This window comes from Lagenorhynchus albirostris, chromosome 19 (genome assembly GCF_949774975.1).
Source record: "Lagenorhynchus albirostris chromosome 19, mLagAlb1.1, whole genome shotgun sequence".
In the NCBI taxonomy this organism is placed as follows: domain Eukaryota; kingdom Metazoa; phylum Chordata; class Mammalia; order Artiodactyla; family Delphinidae; genus Lagenorhynchus; species Lagenorhynchus albirostris.
Window position 1 is genome coordinate 18,005,057 of NC_083113.1, and position 22,435 is coordinate 18,027,491.

At 41.6% G+C, this 22,435-nt stretch overlaps 1 non-coding gene across 1 annotated transcript; it reads left to right on the top strand.

Annotated features, from left to right (window-relative positions):
- Positions 1 to 795: 795 nt before the first annotated feature.
- On the top strand, positions 796 to 909 carry LOC132510534 (U5 spliceosomal RNA). Its single transcript, XR_009537340.1, has one exon. It is a non-coding gene; the product is annotated as a U5 spliceosomal RNA (small nuclear RNA).
- The last annotated feature ends 21,526 nt before the right edge of the window (positions 910 to 22,435 follow it).

Consider the following 22,435-nt stretch of genomic DNA (forward strand, 5'->3'; position numbering starts at 1 on the left):
GAACCCGTGTCCCTGCATCGGCAGGCGGACTCTCAACCACTGCGCCACCAGGGAAGCCCTTGTTTTTGGTTTTGTTTGTTAGTTTGTTGTATTTTTTAGAGTCCACATGTAAGTGATATCATACATTATTTGTCTCAGAAGCCACTGTTTAGATGTTTAATGGGTACACCTCTAAATGACAGGTTATGGAAGTTTTGAGGCATTCAATTCCTTTTTAGAGAACTCCTGTAGTTTTTCTGGGGGATGCATGTCAGGCCATCACGAGGCAGCTAGGTGAGAGTGGTGGGGAGAGGAGTGGCATTCAGCCCCATGTCTTGCTCCTGCCCTTTGCTGTACTGCGCACAACACACAAGCCACTTGGGCGTCTGAGGGATGATTTGCTCCCACTGGGCTGCTGTTCTCCTTCCTACTGTCCACCACATGCGTTCAGTCCTTGGCCTCCTGTACTTGGCTTCATCAGTGACCTCTACTCTCTATTTTTGTGTATCTGTGGTGAAATATACATAAAATTTACCATTTCCACCATTTTTTCCCTTTTATTGGTGTGTTTGCTTTTTGATTTACTTTTTTAAAAAAATTGAAGTATAGGGCTTCCCTGGTGGCGCAGTGATTGAGAGTCCGCCTGCCGATGCAGGGGACGCAGGTTCGTGCCCCAGTCCGGGAGGATCCCGCATGACGCGGAGCGGCTGGGCGCGTGAGCCATGGCCACTGAGCCTGCACTCCGTGATGGGAGAGGCTACAACGGTGAGAGGCCCGCGTACCGCAAAAAAAAAAAAAAATTGAAGTATAATCTATACTCATGCTTCCCTTCATAATCGAGTGAATCTTTTGCCTTTTACTAAGGATTCACGTGGGGAGGGAAAAGCACGACTGTTGCTTCAATTATTTGAAGGCTTGTGGAAATAAAAAAAAAATTGAAGTATAGTTGATTTACAGTGTTTTAGGTGTACAACAAAGTGATTCAGTTTTATATATCTATATCTATCTATATATCGCTATCTATCTACCTATCTCTATATATTTATCCCGCACTGTGCGGCATGCGGGATCTTAGTTCCCCCACCACGGATCAAACCTGTGCTCCCTGAATTGGGAGCACGGAGTCTTAACCACTGGACCGCCAGGGAAGTCTATATATATATATATATATATATATATATATATATATATATATATGTATGCTTTTTCAGATTCTTTTCCATTATGGGTTATTACAATATATTGAATATAGTTCCCTGAGCTATACAGTAGGTCCTTGTTGTTTACCTATTTTATGTATAGTAGTGTGTATATGTTAATCCCAAATTCCTAATTTATTCCTCCCCCTACCTTTCTCCTTTGGTAACCATAAGTTTGTTTTCTGTCTGTGAGTCTATTTCTGTTTTGTAATAAGTTCATTTGTATCATTTTTTTAGAGTTTACATATGTGATATCATATTTGTCTTTCTCTGTCTGACTTACTTCCATTTTCACCATTTTTAAGTACAATTCAGTGGCATTAACTACGTTCACATTGTTTGTAACCATCACTATTATCTACCTGCAGAACTTTTTCAGTTCTTTAAACTGAAACTCTGTACCTATTAAACAATACCTTCTCATTGCCCTCTCCCCACAGCCCCTGGCAACTACCATTCTACTTTCTATCTCTATGAATTTGACTACTCTAGATATCTCACATGAGTGGAATCATACAATATCTGTTCTTCGTGTTCACCCTTTACTTTACATCCTTAATAAATCTGTTGAAATGTCTTATCTCTTGGTTGTTTCCCATCTCTTGCTGCACCTTCTACCTCCTTTACTATTATCTTAGTGGGGTATTGGGAAGGCATGGAGATAAAAATGTGGGTTAAACAGCCATCTTTAACCAGTAGTTCACTCATTTTGAAAAGGGAGTGTTCTAACAAAAGGACAAATACTGTAGGATTCCATTTACATGAGGTACCTAGCATACTCAAATTCATAGAGACAGAAAGTTGAATGGTGGTTACCAGGGGTGGGGGCAGGCAAGGAGTAGTGGGGAGTTTTGTTTCATGGGTATGGAATTTCAGTTTGGGATAATGAAAAAGTGCTGGAGGTGGATGATACAACAATGTGAATATACTTCGGGCTTCCCTGGTGGCACAGTGGTTAAGAATTCACCTACCAATGCAGGGGACATGGGTTCGAGCCCTGGTCTGGGAAGATCCCACGTGCCGCAGAGCAACTAAACCCGTGCGCCACAACTACCCAAGCCCGTGCACCTAGAGCCCGAGCTCTGCAACAAGAGAAGCCACCGCAATGAGAAGCCTGTGCACTGCAATGAAGAGTAGCCCTTGCTCGCTGCAACTAGAGAAAGCCTGCATACAGCAACGAAGACCCAACGCAGCCAAAAATAAATAAATAAAAAACAAAGAAACTCAATGTGAATATACTTAATGCCACTTAAAAATGGTGAAAATGGTACATTTTCAGTTATGTCTATTTTACCAGAAGAAAAACTAGAAAGGGTTTATCTTCACTGTATATGATTTTGTTACAATTAAGTGTCTAAGTAAAAGTAGCTCCTTTATTTATTTATTTTTAAAATCTTTATTAAAATTATAGAAGAACATAGATTTAAGAAGCAAATAATTCTACAAAGTTTCTACCAAGAATTCTACAAAACAAAAAACCTAAATGGACATCATACTCAGAGGCACTCCTTTTAGCCTTCTTCTCTTTTCTTTCTTTCTTTTTTTTATTTCCCCACAATTACCCCATGATTTTAAGTGACATGTTGTTCGCGAATTTTCAGTTTTAGTGTTGTCCATTGTCTCTCCACTATGGAGAATGAGGATTCAGCTTTCTTTCTTACCCTGTCTTGATTGGACACTGGTATTCAGCCTGCTTCCCATCTTTTCCAAGGGGCCTCCCTAAGGAGTTTTTAAGGGCTCTCAGGCGGCATGCCAGGGCAAGCTTCCCAGCATCTCACCTTTTGTGACGCTCCATGCCGAAAATGCTATGGAGGGGCTTCCCTGGTGGCACAGTGTTTAAGAATCTGCCTGCCAATGCAGGGGACACGGGTTCAAGCCCTGGTCTGGGAAGATCCCACATGCTGCAGAACAAGTAAGCCTGTGCACCACAGCTACTGAGCCTGCACTCTAGAGCCCACAAACCACAACTACTGAGCCCAGGTGCCACAACTACTGAAGCACGCACGCCTAGAGCCTGTGCTCCACAACAAGAGAAGCCACCACAATGAGAAGCCTGCACACCACAACCAAGAATAGCGCCTGCTCGCCGCAACTAGAGAAAACCCACGTGCAGCAACGAAGACACAACATGGCCACACACACACACACACAAATGCTATGGAAGGTGAGGTTTTAATTTTGGAAATGATAGTATCTTGTATTGAACTGACTTATCTGTTGATAATAATTATTAACCCTGGATCAAAAAATTCTTTTAAGTGCTATTACTTGAAGGCACCAGTGAGCAATCTAAATCAGGCAGGAATTGAAGAGAACATGAGTCTTGTAAGAAGGGAAGGAAACTGGTTACTTCCAGTTTATCAGACTTTTCCTCCAAGGGCACTTCCATTTTTCAGCAACACATGACACATGGTAGAATAGAGCTAAAATAGAAAGTGGTGGGGAACTATACTCAATATCTTGTAATAACCTATAATGGAAAAGAATCTAAAAAAAGAATAACTGAATCACTTTGTTGTACACCTGAAACGAACACAACATTGTAAATCAACTATATTTCAATAATTTTTTTTTAAGTGGTGGTCTTACTAGCTGAAGAGACTGAGGTTAGATTTTAGGGCTGCCAAAATAGCTGGAAATTGATAGAGGACATCCCAGAAAGGAGAGAGTCATAGAGAGAAACTACAAAATCTGCATGTAAATTCCCCTCAAATCCCTGGCTGACTTCTAACAGGAACATGTGCAGGGCAAGACCTCAGCGAACCCAGCTGAAAGTTTTAGCTAGAATTTCAGGCAGAAATTTCTGTACTAGTTTGAAGTTCAAGTCTTGACAAATAAGAGGGGCTCACTGAACTCCTAAAGCTTTTTACTGAAATCCAAAAGAGCCATGTCTTACAAGTAAGCCCAGGATTAAGGATTATCAAAAACATCCACGGGATAGACTTAATAGCAGAATGCAACTGCAGAACACAGGAGAGTCAACTTGAAGACAGGTTCGTAGAAATTATTCAAATATAGGGAGAAAACTATTGAAAAAGATGAACAGTCTCGGTGACTTGTGGAACAATATCAAGTCGTCTAATACATGTGTAGTTGGAATTCCAAAAATAGAGGAAAAAAATATATCAAAGACCAGTGGTCCAGAACTCCCCACATTTGGTGAGATACATGAACCCACAGGTCCAAATTCAAAAGAGAATCTATAGCAGCGCTTCCCAGTCGCTCTTGCACATTTTTTCCCCCTGAAGTGTATGTGCAGATGTAAAGCAGACTTAGACAAGATGGGACACGAAGTTAAAATCTAATGACTTCTAGGCCTACTGTGAGCCCAATGCAGAGGAATGCAGAGGGTCAATCTCTCTACAATGGAACTTCAGTACCAGAGCACAATAGACCAGGAAACGATTACATTGGCTTATTCCTGCATCTGCAAGCTTTGGAAGTGTCCCCCTCCAAGGTATCTGGGCCAGGGATAGGGTGAGACAAAGTAGGCACCTAGTGTGCAAAATTTAAGGAGGTAATCATTGTCAGTGTACACTTCCAGTAAGAGAGAGGACTACTCCAGCACACTGCCACACCACTGCAGCATTAGGAATCATGATCTAATGAACAGATTTTGCATGCTGTGGGATGATCACAAATAGCGCATTAATGTACTGTTAACAGAGCATTTTTACCTGTTGATCTTCATACGACTTGATGTGTAGTAGAGCAGAGGATCCGTGTTATCATGCTCCTCTCTTTACACTGGGGAAACCAAGGGCCAGAGAAGGTAATGGTTTTGACCTCAGGTGGACAATGGTTGAGCCAAGACTTGTACTCAAGTCTTTTCAGCTCAAACCTCAGCACCCAGCTAGAAGAGAAAGCAGTCTACTCAATAACTGATTCAGCTCTACTGCTTTGTGTGCAAAATTCCTGTTTTGCTCTACTGCATATCTTGACTGATTTTGCATTCTGATAGTTGACCAGAGTTACTGAAGATATAAATAAGTTATGATAAGTAATAGGCATAACTATTGGCAAATAAAAATGATGGAGTAACTAATCAATGTGTTATTGCAAAACACTTTCATAAAAATGGCCTTTTTCTGGAGATTCAAAGCATCATAAAAAGAAACAAATCACAATGGAACAACTTTTAGAGTTTACATATATATATATATATATATATATATATATATATATGCCACACTGTCGCAGCTTGTGGGATCTTAGTTTCCTGACCAGGGATTGAACCTGGGGCACTGGCAGTTAAAGCGCCGAGTCCTAACCACTGGACCGCCAGGGAATTCCCCAGAGTTTATATTTATAGAAAGTAATTTTAGGACAAAAGTAAAAAAATTGAGCAAAATTATGAAAGGAACAGTAAATTATATAACAAATTATATGTTACTATATTATAGTAATATGTAAATCATGTAGCAGTAATTCTTAAATTTGGATGTTATTGGCTGCCTTACCGACAGTATTATATTATTGGAGGTGATATTTACGTAATTTATCTCTAAAAAATATTAAAGGTTAGAGGTACTTACTGGGGTAACATTTTAAAAAATTGCTCATGTTTCCAGATATACCTCGCTTCTAAGATCTGGGCACCATATTGGTGTTATTTACTTAGTTGGAATTCCAAGGTGTCTTGGACATGAGTGTACACTAGTGTCGGTAAGATGCAACCCCCTACAATATCTTTTGGCTTTGGAGAGTTCTGGGTAAGGGAAATGTGCCTTAAGGCCCTGTGCTGACCAGAGGCAGTGGTGGCAGTGTGGGTGGCTGTAGCCATGGTGGTGGGGTGGTAGCGGTGGCAGTAGTGTGTTAAATGAATGAGAGGGAGACACAGAAACCTCCAGAGGTCTTAAGTCCGTCATAGGGGATTTTGTTGGTCAAATATCAAGAGGTTCAAAGAAATTAGACAAATTAGAAAGAAAAGACATTCCAGAGGTAGAGGGTAGAAAGAATGAGGAAATGGCCAGTTTGGGGTCTGCCCTGAATTTTTTTTTTAATATTTATTTATTTCTATTTATTTATTTTGGCTGTCCCAGTTGCAGCATGAGGACTTTTAGTTGTGGCATGCTAACTCCCAGCGGTGGCACGCATGTGGGATCTAGTTCTCCGACCAGGGACTGAACCTGGGCCCCCCACATTGGGATCATGGAGTCTTATCCACCGGACCACCAGGGAAGTCCCTGCTCTGTATTGTTGAAAGGCTGAGCACCAAGCCTGGGGCTTGTTGCCAAGCTGAGTGGCTGCAGGCAAGGGAGGCTGGGAGGCATTGCCACAGACTGCTCCTGATTCTCCCAGGGACAATAGGAGCCAGCTTGCAGATTCCCTTCGCAGGTGAATACCTGTGGGGACCAGTTCACCCTGAGACTGTTCTGAGAAGTGTTTGTGGTTTTTACCCAGGCTGCCTCTTGCATTATGGAGCAGGGGCAAATTACAAATGAAGACCACGTACCATATGTCTAAATGTTTAAAAATTGTAATTCAAGTACTTCCCTGGTGGTCCAGCGGTTGAGGCTCCACACTTCCACTTCAGGAGGCACGGGTTCGATCCCTGGTTGGGCAAGTTCCACATACTGTGCAGTATGGCCAAAAAAAAAAAAATTATAATTCAAGCAATAAACAGTTACATAAGATATGTTATTTCCTTTTTCTCTGGATAAACTGTACCTTCAAACCGACCAGGAAGGCCAGGTCAAATGCAGACTTCTCAGACTCCTTGGAGTTCCATGTCAGAACATGGTGAATGGGGAGACCCAGCCCCAACTGTCCCCCTTCTCTTCTCACTCTCAGCTCTTTCCAACAGTATAGAGGCCCCATCTGTGTGGTTAAATCTGTCTACATTCCTCCAAACAGCCACCTGAGGTCACACTCAAGCCTAGGGAAATGCACACCCTAAGTGGCAATGTGCCAGGCCTCAGGATGGTGGACATGGGAAGAGAGGCCCATGGAGGCCCACCTAGAAATGGGCTTGGAATTCTGGAGTCCTGGGCCAGTGGGACCTATGGAAATTTTCATAGGTCTGTTAATTAGGTAATAGCATTGTACTGATGCTAATTCCCAATTTGAGAATTATACTGTAATTATGTACATAGACGTTTTAGTTTTAGGAAGTACACAATAAAGTATTTAAGGGGTATGATGGCTGCGACTTACACTCAAATAATAATAATGATAATAAAAATACATATATATGTAGAGAGAGAAAAAAATAAAGCAAATGTGGCAAAATGTTAACAATTGGTCAATCTTCTGTGAAGTCTTTCTAGGAGTTCTTTATATTCTTTTTGCAATTTTTATATATGTTTGAAATTATTTCATAATAAAAAGCGAAACAATAAAATGTGGGGACAGGGCATTCCCTCTCCCCTTTTCACCCCTGCACCCCTCTCCCTCCCTTCACCATTATGCTCACTGTAATTCAGTGAATTATAACAAATAACAAATGAAAAGGAAATGAGCACAGTTACTGAAAACAAAAGTCATTTTTGGCAGCTGGTATAATTACCTATGCAAGGCCCACTAGTGGTCTCTTAGGCTTATTCAGACTCACAAGATGACCGTAGGTCACGCTCAGCCTCTTTAGAAGGAGATAGGGCAGGGGAGCTTCAGACTTTCCCTGCAGCTACAGCCAGTGTCCTTGCTATAGTTCACTCGGTAGGTGCAAAGATGCTAGATACACATTGCGCCTTAATGAGAGCTGCTTTGATTTAAAAGCCCCATGCCTCATAAGAGACAACCTCACAATTCCATAGGCATAGTTTCCAGGGTTTTTGCAAGGAATGTGCCTAGTTATGAGTTCTACACTCATGAAGCCCAAAACAATGGTTTCCCCATCAGGTAGTTAGAGGTCTGTCAGTCCAGATGCAAGTTACCAATGATCTTTTTTTTTTTTTTTTGGTACGTGGGCCTCTCACTGTTGTGGCCTCTCCCGTTGCGGAGCACAGGCTCCGGACGCGCAGGCTCAGCAGCCATGGCTCACGGGCCCAGCCGCTCCACGGCATGTGGGCTCTTCCCGGACCGGGGCACGAACCCGTGTCCCCTGCATCGGCAGGTGGACTCTCAACCACTGCGCCACCAGGGAAGCCCACCAACGATGATTTTTAAAAAATTAAAAATAAATTTTTGGCTGCACCACACAGCATGTGGGATCTTAGTTTCCCAAACAGGGATTGAACCCATACCCCCTGTGTTGGTAGTGCAGAGTCTTAACCACTGGACCATCAGGGATGTCCCACCAGTGATCATTTTTACCATAATGTAGCCTAGCAACATACTTAACATACATTCAGGGAAATAAACCTAAGGTTAGATTGTCATGCAGAAATGTTTTGTTAAATCTTTGCCTATAGTCCATCCCCACGTCTTTGGCCATCTGTTTTTTTTGGCTGCATTGGGTCTTCGTTGCTGCACGTGGGCTTTCTCTAGCTGCAGAGAGCAGAGGCTACTCTTCATTGCAGTGCGCAGGCTTCTCCTTGCAGTGGCTTCTCTTGTTGTGGAGCATGGGCTCTAGGCGAGCGGGCTTCAGTAGTTGCAGTGGCATGCAGGCTCACTAGTTGTGGTGCACAGGCTTAGTTGCTCTGTGGCATGTGGGATCTTCCCAGACCAGGGCTCGAACCCGTGTCCCCTGCATTGGCAGGCGGATTCTTAACCACTGCGCCACCAGGGAAGTCTCAAGGCCATCTGTCTTTACAGTGCCCACAATACCATCTTTATTCTGGGATTTCTAGGCATTTTACATCTAACAATATTACATGATAGTTTTTAGGAAATGGAACCTACTACATTGAAATTTATTTAACTTTTTTAGAAGAGGAATTTGTTCCCCCTATATACCATTTGTAAATCAAAGTTTTTATCCAGTCTGAAAGTACAGCTTAGGCCTTTAAAACAACCTATTATTGCTTTAACAATCCCTTGTCACTTTAGAAAATGTTTGCATTCCCATCAAGTTTTCACTAGATGGCAGCAGAGGACACTGGTCAGGCTCCCGTGTAGCCTTAAATGACTTCAAGAATTCTCAGTCCACAGCTTTTACCAGACCCATGGATGATGTTCAGGATGACCTGGGATTATCCCTTACCACTTTCTTTAACCTTTTATTGATGACCCCAAATGCTATTACACTGTTGTTTCACGTAGCCCTGCTCGGACCTGATGGCCACCACACAGCCAGCTGTCTGCTTTTGCCCTCTACTGTCTTGGGTACTCTCAAACATTGCTCTGTAGATTAAAGTTTGCATGGAGTCAGTCTACTTGGCAGTTCCACCTGCTTTATCAGATGGCAGCCCCATCACAAGCATGGTATCTTCTGGTTCATTCTCTTGTCTTTGCCACCCCTATCCAACACCCACCCAGCCAATGTCTATTAATCAGTTCCTGTGGCCCAGCTGCAGTGAGTCCCTTTAAGGACAGTGAGCAATTTCTTCTCTCAGTGTGAATTTGGTTTTACTCTAGCCCACATCTGCCCCCACAAGGGGATGATTTATCCCCCGTTATATACAGCAGAGTTTTCAACATCAGAGAATGGGTACATGGCTTCTCTCACACAGGCATTTAGCACCTTGTCAGAATTTCCTTCTTCCTTCCTTTATCTCACAGCCCACTGGTCAAACTGAATTGATGGTCTGAAAGTCTAGCCTACTGCTGCCGCCACTCTGCAATGCCCATGGGGGGGGTCTTCTTAGATTTGACTAAATATTCAGACTCACAAGACTATCGCAGGCCACACATGACATTGGCCTAGTCAGGGACATAGGACAGGAACCACACGTGCCAGCAAACACGGTCAGATATTCCTAGCGGTGGGAATCTTTGCAGCAGTTCACTCAGCAAGATGGCTCTGGGTCCCCACCAGGGACCTTCAGATTAAAAAAGGAACCCAAGGCTAGGTGATTCCCAGTCCAGATAAAAGTTACAAACTAGGGGTCATTGTAATTATAAACAATGTTGCCTAGTTGACACATGCTATCTTCATCTGTTTCCAGGAAAACACTGTTAGAAAATTAACCACAAGTCAGATTCTCATACAAAGGAGAAAAAGTTTTAACACTTTACTACAACCTAGAAATGGAAAGAATCAAACGAAAAACTACAAAAATGAATGAAGGAGTTCAATAAGGTGGCCAGATATTTAAAAAAGAAAAACGCCTTTTTATATACCAACAATAGAGAATGTAATGGGATATTTCCTTTATAATAGCAACAGAAACCATAATTGTGCAATTACATCTTATACGTATCAAAAAAATGTTCAAGCCCTACATAAGAACACTTCATTGAAAATTCCTCAATAAATGAACCATGTTAATTGAATGGAAAGACTCACTATTGTAGTTGCTTTACAAATAAACTAAATATATGGCATATTCCCAATAAAAATCACAATAGGAATTTTCTAAGGAATTTGAAAAGTTGATCCTAAAATTCACCTGGAAGCATACATGTGCAAGAAATTTTTGAAAGAAAAGAGGTGGCCTTATTTTGTAGATTTCAAACCTACTAGAAAGTTACAGTGATCAAAAGAGTATAGTTTTGGCCCAGAAATAGGCATATGTATCAGTGGAATTGAATAATTATGTTCATAAACAGACATTTTAGTTTTCTTTTATGTTGATATAACTTACATACATGAAATATATATATTTTTACATGTAAAGAATAGTGAATTTTTACATCTATCTATCTATCTCAGCTTAGCCACCACTCAGATCAAGATGTAGAGCATTTCTGGTACCCCAATAGGTTTGCTTCTACTCTCTCCCAGTCATTATCACTCCCTCCACCAAAAGTAACTGTGGGTTAGTTTTGCCTGTTTCTGAACTTCATATAGATAGAATCATACAGATGTAATCTTTTGTACCTTGCTTATTGTGGTCAACTTTATATTTGTGATATTCATTTGTGTGCTCGCATGTAGCAGTGATTTGTTCTTTTTCACTGTTGTAGTATTCCATTCCATACAATAGCATTCCATGATATGAATATAACACAATATAGTTAGTTACCCATTCTATTGTTGATGGACATTTGGGTTGTTTCCAGGTTTTGGTCATTATGAATAAAACTGCTATGAACATTCTTGTACATGTCTTTTGCTGGACATAAGCGTTGATTTGTCAGGTATACCCTGAAATGGAACTGCTGGGTCACAGGATGGAATATGTATATTTAGCTTTTGTAGATACTGCCAGTTTTCCAAAGTGGTTGCTCCATGGTAGGGGTTGGGATGTTGGTTTGTAGTGATATCTCAAGTGGGGCTTTAATTTGCATTTTCTTCGATGACTAATGATGCTGAATGCTTTTTTCATCTGCTTATTGGCCATTTGGATATCCTCTTTTGTGAAGGTCAGTGCAAGTCTTCTGCCCCTCTGCTCCCCTAAAGTTGATTCAGATGTTTTCTTAGAAATTTATAGGAGTCCTCTGTCAGATATATGTTTTGCAAATCTCTTTTCCTGGGTGGTCACTTAACCTTTCCATTTTCTTCATGGCATCTTTTGATGATTAGAAATTTTAGTAATTAAACTAATATGTAAATTAAACTTATTTAATTCATACATTAAGTTGGATTAATTTATTAATCATTTATGGTTACTGCTACTTGTGTCCCATTTTAAGAAATGTTTGCCTACTCTTACCCATTAACATAGTTTCTTACGTTTTCTTTAATAGTATTATTGTCTTGTCTTTCACATTTAGGTCTATAATACTTCTCAAATTAATTTTTGTGTATGGTATGAGGTAGGGGTCAAGGTTCATGTTTTCTTATATGAATATCCAGTCAATCCAGTCTCACCTATTGAAAAGACCATCCATTCCTTACTGAATTGTACTGGAGGTTACAGCTAGTGCAATAGGTAAGAATAAGAAATAGAAGTCATCTAGATTAAAAAGGAAGAAGAAATTCACCTTTATTTACTGATGACTGATAACATGATTGTATCTACAGAAAATCCTATACAATTTATAAAAAGCTACTCAAACTCAAGCGAGTTCACCAAGTTTTCAGGATATAAGATCTATATACAAAAAAACAGTTGTATTTCTATATATTAGCAATAAGCTATTAAAAATTTAGAAACAATACTATTTACAATAGCATAAAAAATATGAAATACTTCAGCATAAATCTGACAAAAGATGTGCAAGGCCTGTACACTGAAAACTACAAAACAATTCTGAAAGAAATTATAGAATACCTACATAACTGGAGATATATAACATAGTCAATAGATCAGAAGACGTTATTTTTAAGGTGTCAGTGTGCCATAGATTGATCTACAGATTTACTGAAATACTAATCAAAATCCCAGCAGGCTCTTTTTCTGTTGTTGAAATTGATAAACTGATTCTAACATTCATTTGGAAATGCAAAGGATATAGGATAGCCAAGACAACTTTGAGACCAAAGAACAAAGTTGGAAGATTTAAATCACCTGATCTTGGGACTTCCCTGGTGGCACAGTGGATAAGACTCAGAGCTCCCAATGCAAGGGACCCGGGTTCGATCCTTGGTCAGGGAACTAGAACCCACATGCATGCCACAACTAAGAGTTCACATGCCACAACTAAGCAGCCTGCGAGCCACAACTAAGGAGCCCGTGAGCAGCAACTAAGGAGCTGGCGAGCTGCAACTAAGGGAGACCACGTGCTACAACAAAGACTCGGTGCAACCAAATAAAGAAAATAAATAAATGACCTGATCTCAAGATTTATTATAAAGTTTTGGTAATCAAGACCATGTAGTATCAATGTGAAGGCAGAAAAATAATTCAATGAACAGAATAGATTCCATAAATAAACCCACATTTATACAATCAATTGATTCTCAACAAAGTGGCAAAGACAATTCAGTGGAGAAAGGATAATCTTTTCAACAAATGGTTGAAACAATTGGATTTCTATATGCAAAAAAATTAACTTCAATCCATATCTTGCACTGTATATAAAAATTAATATATCATAGATTATGGTCATAAATTTATAATTTAGGACTATAAAACTTCTAGAGAAAAAAATAGACAAAATCTTTGGAGCCCTGGGTTAGGCAGTCTTCTTAGATATGACACCAAAAAAAAAATCTATAAATAAAAATTGATTAAGTTAAACTTTATCAAAATTTAAAATGTCTGCTTCTGAAACATGCTTTTAAGAGAATGAAAGGACAAGCCAGAAGATTGGGAGAAAATATTCACAAATCACATTATCTGAAAAGGTATATCCAGATTATGTAAAGAACTTTCAAAATTGAATAGTAAGAGAATGAAGAACCTAATTCTAAAAAATGGACGAAAGATCTGAATTGCCACTTCATTAAAAAAAGATATATTGATGGCAAATAAGCTCATGAAAGGATGCTCAACATCACTAGTCATTAGATAAATGCAAATTAAACCTACAATGAGATATCACTATGCACGTTTTAGAATGTCTAACAAGCGTTGGTGAGAATATGGAAGATCTAGAACTCTCATCCATTGCTGGTGGGAATATAAAATGGAACAACCACTTTGAAAAATAATTTGGCAGTTTCTTAAAAAGTCAAATGTAAACCTACCATATGATAGCCATTTCACGTCTAGGTTTTAATCCAAATAAAAGCACACTTGCATACAAAGACTTGTACATCAACGTCGACAGCTTTGTTTGTAATAGCCAGAAGCTGGAAACAACATAAAAGTCCAACAATGTGTGAATGGATAAACAATTTGTGGTATATCCATATAATGGACTATTACTCAGTAATACAAAAGACTGAACTGTTGATATACTCAGCAACATGGATTAATCTCAAAATAATTAAGCCTGACTCACCCCAGCCTCCCCCAAAGCACATAGTATGTGATTCCATTTATATTCAATTCTATAAAATGCAAACTAATCTATAGTGATCAAAAGCAGATCTATGGTTTTCTGAGGAGTAAGTATAGTAGGTTGTGACTGGGAGGAGGGATTACAAATGGGCAGAAGGAAACTTTTGGGGGTGATGAGTATGTTCATTCTCTTGGTTGTGATAGTTCCAGAGGTGTATACATATATACGTAAATATCAAATTGTACAATTCAAATATGTGCAGATTTTGAGTATATCACCTCAAAAAAGCCGTTTAAAAAAGTGTGGAGAAACACAGAGGCCACGTGTGACCCAGGTATTGCCACCAAAGTTGGGTTGGTGTCCTTGGGCAAGTCACTGTAGAATCCTCAGCTGTGGAGATAATACTGCCCTCGCGGGACTTAAAAGACAGTGAAAACTTATGTATAGCATATGACATTCGGCTAGGCATTATGTTGTTCCGCCATTTGAGGTGGAAGTGTGGTAGGCAGCCTGCAATAAACTTCAAGCTCCAGAACATTTTTGGGTATGTGACTTTAAGCAAGTTCTTTACCTTCTCTGTTTCACTGTCAGTTGCAGAGGGTATTAAAGTGACACAATACATGGAACTAGCATAGTACCAGGTACATAGGAGGAGAGGCGGCGTCAGTAGCGTTAGGCTGGTTGCTAACTGGCTGGTTGCTGGAATCCGGCGGAGGGCCGCGGCAGGAATGTCCTGGGTTGGTGGCCGGTAATGCTGGGAGGCTCAAGACGGGTGGAACAGGAGCTGTGGCAAAAGCGACATCCAGAAACCGCGGCGAACACCTGAGAAGCGCAACAAGCAAACCAGCCTCCGACCCAACCAACAAGCCACCGACACCTCCCAACCTGCCCCGCGGCTTCGGGCGCAGGCGCAGTGAAGTGGGCGGGGGGGAGGGCGCAGTGAGGTTCGGCCCCGAGGGTAGGTAGGCGTGGCCTGAGTCATCTTCCCGCCTCCCGACCAGGGCAGTCGCAGGAGGCGTAGGTGCTGGCTTCTGAGCGACAGTCTGCCTGCGGGTGAGTGTGGCGGGGCTGTTGTGGGCGCCCGGGGTTGTTCACACCAACTGGTTTGCTGAAGGGAAGGCAGGGTGTTGCCGGTGCTGAGTGGGATAATCTTCTCCGGTTCCCTCAGCTCAGTTAGGACCGAGCCCCTGAGTCCCGCCGCGAGTGGGACAACTACGCGGGAGGTGCTCTCCGCGTCCTCTCGCCGGCTTCAGGAGCACGGTTGAAAAAGAAGTGCAGCACTTGGGTGCTTTGCTTCTTCCTGGGTAGGGAGTTTTCGGTTTAAATACAGTTGTTCCTTCCCGACCTAATACAGTATATGAGTGCGTGAGGAAACTGAGGCACAGAGAAGAAAGGTTGCCTCCCAAAGATTTCACACCTGTTAGTGGCAGAGTCAGTCAAGGTAGGAATCTCCACAGCCTGGCTTCAGAGCTTCTGCTCTTCTTGACTATTCAATATTGCCTCCAGGCTAGTTCCTTGTCAAGCTGTAGTTAGACATTTACTTCAATTGCTTAAAAAAAAAAAAGAATAAAATGTCTGGATACTGGATGCTAATTTGCTTCACTCATAGATGAAGCAAAGGTTACTCAGGGCAACCTGATGTGTTCATTCATACTTGAATTAAAAAAGACATGGATTACAGGGAGATCAGCTGGGTGCTTTGTGACCACCTAGAGGGGTGGGATAGGGACGGTGGGAGGGAGACGCAAGAGGGAGGAGATATGGGGATGTATGTGTATGTATAGCTGATTCACTTTGTTATACAGCAGAAACTAACACACCATTGTAAGGCAGTTATACTCCAATAAAGATGTTAAAAAAAATCAATAGGTTTCCATTTCCAAAGAAAGGGAGAAAAAATCATATTCACAATAATATAAAAAACCATAAACTCAGCAATAAACTTAATGAAAAATGTGAAAGACTCTTACATCTAAATCTATAAATGTTATTGACTGAATAGAAGACCTGAATAAATGGAACATCAAACTTTTAATGACAAAAAAAAAAAGACATGGATTAGGAAATTGCTATTTTATTTGCCATCAAGCTATGAAAAACTTAGTGGTCCAAAACACTCCTCATTTCATTTTTGTCTCAAAGGAGTCAAATCTGTATGTGAGAATACCTGCAATTTTATGGTAATTTTTATCCATTCCTTAGAGTTACAGCACCTCCCCTAAAAGAGGAGACCCATCTTCACTTCCGGCCGGCCCCGTGGTCCTCTCAGGGCTGCATTGTAGCTGCTGGCCTGCTGAGTAGACTCATAAGTAGCCATGACCATCAGACATCTCCTGATGCTTGGCAGGCTGCTGAGTTTTGTTTCTCCACTGTAGTACTTGTTGAACATTTTAGGAACAAGAATAAAAACTCTCAATAGATGACAAACCAAAGCATAAACTTCCATTACAAAATAACATACTACTACTTTTCTTCTACATAGGCCAAGCATTGTAGATGGACTTTGGAGGTTCTGGTTATGTTCAGTTTCAGTGGTATATGTTTTGTATGTTGTCAGGAGTAGATACACAGTTTTATGGATGTGTTTTCTATTTCCTTCCTGCCTAGTGGTTTTATGGACATATAGTTGCTATCACATGTTGTTCCCTGCCCACCCCCAGCCCAGAACCAGATCTTCTTATGATATTTTGCTGTTCTTGTTTTCTGATCATATTTGGGAATCTCGGGTCCAGCTTGTCTTGGATTCTCTGTTCCTCATCTCCCCAGGCTCATGGCTACCTGTGACATCAGGACACCTAGCCCCAGTTGGCAGCTGTCTTTTTCAGCTTCTTTTTAAGAGGAAGGGCCTCAAGCCTCGAGTTTGGCTTGGGACTCTATTCTTGCAGGGGGCATGACTTCTTTCCCCCAGTGGAATTGAGTGCCTGGCTGCCAGTGCTGGGCTCCATCCCTAGGCCCCAATAGCCCTGGGGCTGCCCTTCTGCCACCACTGTGTACCTATATCTGTACCTTGTCTACTGAGATACTTTGCTTATTCTTGAGCCCAAATGTGGCTTATTGATTTTCTCTTTTTGTATTTTATCACTCATTTTAAGCTCCCAGAAGACAGGAACTGTCAGTTTTGTTCATCACTTTATCTCTAGCATTCAGAATGGAACCTGACACATAGTAGGTATCCAGTAAATATTCATTGGATAAATAAATGAATGAAATGCTTTGTTTTGAAAAAGCGTGAACTTAGCAGTCATCCAGAAGTGGAATTTGACATGTTCTCCCAGATGTGCATTCTGGACAGCAAAATAATGGTAGAATTCCAATATTAACCTCTCATTCTCTCTTTTTAAAAACAAACTTCCCACTTTTATCTTTGTTTCATATCTAATAGATTTACTCTATGATTTCATAAAGATATCTGAAAAGTATAATCAGATTCTTTTCACTAACAGTATATTTCTGTAGAATGGAGAATTCTGTTTAAAACTTATAATGCTATCAGGTTTTTATTGTACCAGCTATCAATTTCTGGATAACAAACTACCCCCCACAAGTGAGTTAAAACAACAATCATTTTGTAATTTTGTTTGCAGTTTTGTGGGCCAGGAATTCAGACAGAACACAGTGAGGAAGATTCCTTTATATGTACTCTATGATGTCTGAGACCTCGGCTGGGAGCTAGCTGGGCATCTCTCTCTACAGATGTAGTCTCACAGCCTCTTTACATGTGTCTCTAGCATAGTGACCTTAGGATAGTTGGAATTTTTACATGGTGGCTGAGAACTCCAAGAGCCACTGTTTCAAGACACAAGAAATGGAAATGGAAGCTGCTTGTCCTTAAGGGCTGGGCCCGGAAACTGGCATGGCATCACTCCTGCAGTATTCTATTGGTCAAAGCAGTTATAGAACTTGCCCAAATTTAAGGAGAGGTAACAAACATCCCACCTTTAATGGGAGGAATGTCAATTTATGATCAACTTTTTAAAAAAATTAATTAATTAATTTTTGGCTGTGTTGGTTCTTCATTGCTGTGTGCGGGCTTTCTTTTTAGTTGCGGCGAGTGGGGGGCTACTCTTTGTTGTGGTGCACAGGCCTCTCATTAAGGTGGCTTCTCTTGTTACGGAGCATGGGCTCTAGATGCACGGGCTTCAGTAGTTGTGACACGTGGGCTCAGTAGTTGTGGCTCGAGGGCTCTAGAGTGCAGGCTCAGTAGTTGTGGCGCATGGGCTTAGTTGCTCCATGGTGTGCGGGATCTTCCCAGACCAAGGCTCAAACCCGTGTCCCCTGCATTGGCAGGTGGATTCTTTTTTCTTTTTTGAGAGGTGGGCATTTTTATTTCTGTTTTACTGATGAAGCCAAGTGAGACTAAAGCATTGAGCAACTTACCCAAAGGCACTCAGCTAAGAAACACTCAGATCCAGTCTGCCAAACACCCATGCCTCTGCTCACTGGCCCCTCCAGGTTTGCAGCTTCCATGTCTTCTTTCAGTACCACTCTTGTCCTGGCAGGTGGATTCTTAACCACTGCTCCACCACGGAAGCCCTATGACCATCTTTAATCTGCCACATTGAATATTAGAAAAGTATTTTAGGAAGAAGGCGTCCCAGAGGTAATATCTTCTAATCTACCATGCTCTGGACATTTCTTTTATAAATAGCATCCCCCCTCCCAAAAACAGTTCAATTTATGTTTGAACATTTTCAATGAGGTGAAAGTAAGCCTTTGTTTTGGTGTTAGATCAGCCTCTGATGTTAACTTTGAGATAAAGGGAATACTAAAAAAAAGGACAGTTAATTTAATTACTAAGAGTCCTCATTTTTTAGCTAATCGTTTTGAAGTTTGTAATACAAAACTCCAATTAGAGCAACAGGTATATGGTGGTATCCAGGGAAAGTGGGAATCTCTGAGATGCTGAAAATCTGAAACATGCAGGGTGTTAATGTGTTGGATGTGAGTCCTCTAAGTTGCATTTACAGTGGAGAAAACCTGTAAAGAGGCAACAGCTGTAATCTTAAAGAGAGGTGACACAGTCCTGACAGTCGAAGAAGGCAGCCAGTGTGGACCTTGTCACCTCTCTTTAAGATTACAGCTATTGAGGCTGAATGGGCAGGACTTTTGTGCCTGGGTTCGTGAGAGAGGAGGGGAAGGAAGAGCTGGTACCTCCAGGCTCTGAGTCCTGGTGGCTGGAAATGGAGACTCCTTTCAATGAGGCAAATAGGGAAGAGGATGAGCATTTGTTACTGGACTGAGGTGATTATGAAATCCAGGTTATCACAGGTGAAGCTGAGACATGAACACATAGTTCACCAGATAGAAAATGAGGACTGCCAGGCCTCTAATTGGGGATCAGATGACGCTGGACATCAAATCCCTTGGGCATATTCATAGACTAGACCGGGTAGCTCTTGGCTTGTTGTTCTCCCAGGGGTTTAGATATTCTTTTACAGGTAGTGTAAATCTATTGAAGAAGTTTCAGTGAGGGAGTGACATAATAAATTAAGAATTTTAGGAAGATCACTCTGTTGGCATTGTAGAGAATTAATGAGGAAAGGCTAAGTCCCGTTGTAGGTCTACTTCATTAGTCCAGAAGTATGAACTAAGCCTGGGTCTTTAGTGATGGAAATGAGGGGACAAATTTGAGAGTTATTTACAAGATGGACTCTGAAGAGTTTGGATATAGAGTAGATGAAGGTGGCAGGAACAGGGAGAGAGAAATCTAGGATGAGTTGGGCTTGAAGAATACTAAATAGATGGTGATGTGTAAACTAAGATAAAAAGTAGGAGGAAAAGGTTTGGAAAGAAGAATGATGAGTTTGACTCTTTAACTTAATCAGGGTATAATTTATATATAGTGAAATGCATAGATCTTAAGAGTACAGTTCAATCAAAAAAATTTTTTTTGTCTGTACCACGTAGCTTGTGGGATCTTAGCTCCCTGACCAGGGATTGAACCCAGGCCTGCGGCAGTGAAAGCGCTGAGTCCTAACCTCTGGATCGCCAGTTTTGACAAATGTATAGACCCATGTAACTCACAGCCCTATCAAGATACAGAGCATTTCCATCACTCTCAGAGAGTACTCTTGTGCCACTTTTCAGTCAATCCCACCTCCAGAAACAACCATTACTAGTTTCTATCACCATAGATTAGTTTTGCCTGTGTTAGACTTTCTGTGGAAATAATGTGCTATATACTATTCTGTGTCTGGCTTTTCTTACTCAGCATAACGTTGTTGAGATTAATCTATGCTGTTATGTGTATCAATTCATTCCATTTTACTCCCGAGTAGTTTTCTACTGCTGCCTAAGTTTTTCAAAGTGTTTGTACCATTTTACACTCTACCAGCAAAATTTGAGCATTCCAGGTGTTTCTTATCTTTACCAACACTTGATGTTGTCAGTCTTTTTTTTTTTGCGGTACGCGGGCCTCCCACTGCCATGGTCTCTCCCGCCGCGGAGCACAGGCCCCAGACATGCAGACCCAGCGGCCATGGCCCACGGGCCCAGCCGCTCCGCGGCACGTGGGATCCTCCCGGACCGGGGCACGAACCCGCGTCCCCTGCACCGGCAGGCGGACTCTCAACCACCGCGCCACCAGGGAAGCCCCTGGGTGGATTTCTTGATCCAGCCAGGAGTCTCAGAAGTATATTACATCTAACGCCCCACATGACTGTAAGTGCTAGGCATGCTGTGGGTTTTAAGACCATTGGACAAGTCTTGTGCCCCAGAAATTTTTCTTTCATTCATTTATTTATTTCATTTTTATTACATGCCTGCTATGTTTTGGACACTGCTGTAGGTGTTGGTGATTCAGCAGTGGACAAAGTCCCTACCCTGGTGGAACACATGTTCTAGAAGATATGTTCAAAATAAGGGAGGATGAAGGAGACAGACAATACGTAAAATAATTTTGGAAGTGTTACTGAACCAAACTTGGGTCTGATCACTTGTGTGCAGTAAAGCCAATTTACTGACACTGGGTTGTGGTGAAAGAAAGTGCAACGTTTATTGTAAAGGTGCCAATACAAGGAGAATGGGTGGCTCATGCTCTAAAACCTCAAGCCGCCCAAAGGGATTCGGCAAAGCATTTTTAAAGGCCAGGTGAGGGGGGCGGGGTCCCAGGGTATGTGATCAGCTCATGCACAGTTCTCTGATTGGTTAATGGTGAGGTAACAGGGCAGTGTCACAGGGATTAACATGATCAATCCTTAGGTGCCAGTAGGTCTGGGGGCTCATGATCATCAACTAGTTAATTTCTTCCAATTGGTGGTGGTCTTAGCATCTGTAAAACAACTCAGGAAGTGTGCATCAGATTCTATTATCCAGGTACTTCAGAGAGGAGCTACAGCAGAGGATATGGGGGAGGGGTCTGTCCCGGGAAGGCCCCATAGAGTCTGCTCGGTTACGGAAGCAAAAAATAGGGTGACAGAATAGTAACTGGGTGGGGTGGAATAGGGATAGTGGCTGTGGGTCTCCTTTAGGGATAGGGTGGTCAACTACTTTTGTTAAGTATTGTGAAGTGAAGAGCTCCCTGAATTCAGGGCCAAGGAGACTTGGGCTCTGTTCAGCTCTGCCAGTGTGACTTCAGTTAAGATGCCCAGTATCTTTGAACTTTAGTACCTCATTTGTAACATGAAGATATTGATAATTGCCCTACAGTGTTGTGAGAATTAAGTGAGATGATGCATATGAAAGGAAATGTTTGGTAACTATAAAGAGGTATAGAAATACAGTGTTACTTTATTTCTCAATTGACTGCGTGGATTTCATGCAGAAATGATGATTGTGGACCAACCCTTTGGTGGGACTTTGAAACAGAGACCTGGGCCTTATGAGCTTCTGGACCACTGGTTTTCTCAGGAGAGCACTGGGTGTCTGATCCTGAGGAGGTGGATGCCTGCCTGGCTGCAGGAAGACAGAGGTCAGGCTAGGGGGACTTCCAAGGTGGGAGCAGAGTAGCCACCAGCTCTTCATTTAGTGTCTGCATCCTGCCCTGGGTCCTTGTGGGATCCATAATGGTTTTAATAAAAATCCTTTTGACCTTGTGGATCTTTTCCTTTTCTCACATCTAAACAAGTATAGCTGTTAAGAGCTCATGAACTCATACTTAATTTAGGCAAATTGAGTAGTAAGAAAAAAAGTATGTACGGATGTTTGCCCTGTTTGGAATTTGTAAACAAAATTAAATTTGTATAAATTCATACAAATTCATACCATTTTCTCTTTTGATTCCTAATTATTACTATTATTATTTTTTGTGGTATGCGGGCCTCTCACTGTTGTGGCCTCTCCCGTTGCTGTGCTCCGGACGCGCAGGCTCAGCGGCCACGGCTCACGGGCCCAGCCGCTCCGTGGCATGTGGGATCTTCCCGGACCGGGGCACGAACCCCGCGTCCCATGCATCGGCAGGCGGACTCTCAACCACTGTGCCACCAGGGAAGCCCCCTAATTATTTT